Source organism: Talpa europaea (genome assembly GCF_964194135.1).
Source record: "Talpa europaea genome assembly, chromosome: 2".
Lineage (NCBI taxonomy): Eukaryota > Metazoa > Chordata > Mammalia > Eulipotyphla > Talpidae > Talpa > Talpa europaea.
In genome coordinates this window covers 22,976,835-22,979,677 of record NC_140068.1, presented here as the reverse complement: position 1 = coordinate 22,979,677, position 2,843 = coordinate 22,976,835, and positions in this window count along the sequence as shown.

The following is a 2,843-nucleotide window of genomic DNA, read 5'->3' as shown; positions in this document are numbered from 1 at the left end:
TAACTTTAGATAAACTGCTTAACTATGCATCAAAAGTCAAGAGCTGACTACACGTAATTTAATAAAATTTTCTGTATAGAATCCAGTAGGGGTTAAAGTCAGACTAAGGTAAAATACTTTAAAGATTTTTAGAGGCCAAGGTATATTACTCAGTACAATTCCCTTTACAATAGTAATTCTAGCTCTCACTGAGAATGTCCTGTGTTCCAGACACCAGATTGTGCTAGAGTGGAATGCGCATTACTTTCTTTAGTTCTTACAAATCCCTGTCATCTACCTACTGTTACTATTTCCTTTTTAGAGCTAAAAAGTGCAGCAACTAGCTCAAGTGACACAACAAAAAAAAATTTTGAAGAAATTTTTTCCCATCTCATTCCTGCTATAATTCCATTGAAAAATTACAAAATAGGTGAAAAGGAACTTTGCAAGCTCTGACTCACCAGCCACAGAATTTGTTCATCTGTGAACAATTTCATGATAATTCATGATAATTTCTTTCTGAAACCTTTGGGAAAAAAAAATTCCATGAGGGAGTTCCTGCTTTGTAAGAAGATTGACAAAAACAATTTGCTTATTGAAGAAAAAAAAAAAAAGCTCCAAAATATAAGAAGCAGCAAAATCATAGCAGTAGTTGTTAACTCTGACATATTCAAATGATCTGGGCAATTTTGAAAAAAGTACTGATATTTGAGCCCCATCCCAGACCAATAAAATCAGAATTTCTTAGGGGCGGGGACTGGGCCTTAGTGATACTTTAAAAGCTCCCTAAGTGCTTTAGTGTGGAACGGAGTTGGGAGAAGTTTGCTTTGTCTCTCTTGGGAGCTCACAACTCCTGGGCCCCTCACCTGTTTCTCTTTCTCCTGCTCCTTAACCACGAATGGCCATCGTAAAATGAAGGCAATGGCAACCAGTTTTAATGCTTCTAAATTCTCTTCACTAATAGGCCTAATTTGTACATTTATATATGACTGCTTGTAATTGCTGTTTATTTTATAAACTTATTTAGGCTCTGCCACCAGAATTTTCTAGGTTTTAAAGTCATACCAAAAGGCAACAGTAGATGGCCCACTTCTCTCAGGGAGATAGATAAAGAATCCACATTGTGTTAATTAAATGGAAGAGCCAAAACTTTCCTTGTAAATTAGCTTTTAACTAGAGTGTGGATGAGAAGTAAAAAACATGATGGAGAAGATAAGAATTCAGATGCTTTCTAGGATAATTGAAGAGTGGACTAAACGAATCAGAGACACAAATGTGAAAAAATGTTAGGCATGGAAATGAGCAAAAGTGATTCCACAGAACATGGTCTTCGATACTGATAATGAAAGTAGTGAAAGTGTGAACAGGGAAGTTGTTAAACCATAAAAGTTGAGTCCCAAAGTTCCCCTTAATCATGGATATCTTTTTTCCCCCTTTTTTTGGTGAAAGTGGGAGTGGAAGACTTGGCTATATAGGGACAACATCTGTAGGAAACTTGATTATGTCTTTCCCCTGACTGTCAATATGCACCATACAATAGGGTGAAAAAGACCAGGAATTTTCCATTGCATCATCTATTTTTAAAATTGTTTTCATTTTCACTTTTGGCATTTATATTACACTTCAGACATACAAGGGTGATATGTCACTAATTAGCAAATAATGAAAATAAAAGTCTAGTTAAAGGCTAACTTCATTCTATATGATTAGTCTTCTAATTTAAGGCATTTGTTATAATTGAAATATAGTGTATTATAAATTGAATATAAATTGAAACAGAGTGTAAGGAGGATATCTTTTCTTTTTTATGCAAGTGTAATTTTTAACCAATCAAAATAATAATATGCTCTTTCAAGAACTTCTCTCCTATAGATAGATATGCATACTCAAGGGATTTTCATTTTCATCAAATAGGAAAGAAGAAATTATTATTTTCATTTTTCATGTAGACCACCTGAGAGAAAAATGTGATTTGGCAAAGATCTTTCAAAGACTCTAATCTCATCACTCCCAACCCTGATTTCTACTCTTACTGACTTTTCTTGATTTAATAAGTCTGATTTAATACAGTTGCATTTTAACTATTAAGGAGAGTTGTGTCCTAAGACCTTCTGCTCACAATAACCTCAACTAACTATTTTTGGAATGTGTCAACTTTGCCAGCAGGAGGTCTGTGGATCCACCCATCTTACAAACATATTTTGTTTGGGCCCTTATAGTGTTTAAAAAATATTTGTGTTTGGACATCTCACAGGACTTGTAACTTCTTATGAAAAAAAAGGAGGAATAATAAACATTGGGTCTATGTTCCTGTACAACGACGAGTTGAAGCTAAGTAAGGGTATTTGCTTTAGATACAGCATGCAGTCTCTCATTCTTCACAATTCCCACCCCTTCTCATTGCACCATTCTGTTCTACTCCATCATTTCCTTTTTCTGTCTGATCCCTACAGGACCATGCACTTTTCTAGTTCCTCCTTGGGAAATATTCTGAGTTTCTCTCTGGTAGACTTCCACCAGTCCCAATTCAGTATCTCCCCTACTATGAAGTCCTTCATTTGTTTCCTTCATCTACAATGCCTTACACATACTGTTATCATAGGATTGATCACAACATATTAGAGCTCATTATAAGCATCAGCTTCATAACTATCTGTGCCTTTCCTACAAGAATTTCAATTTATTCACTTCATTACCAGTATTTAGCACAAGTGCTATACATGAATATATAACTTTAGATACAGCTGTAGATACAAAGGTACTATATATGAATAAATATCCAAGAGAATCACGACATGATGTAGAAAGAAGGGAACTAATTCCCATAACAATGAAGGAGGAGTTGCTTTTTTTCTGAGTCAGGC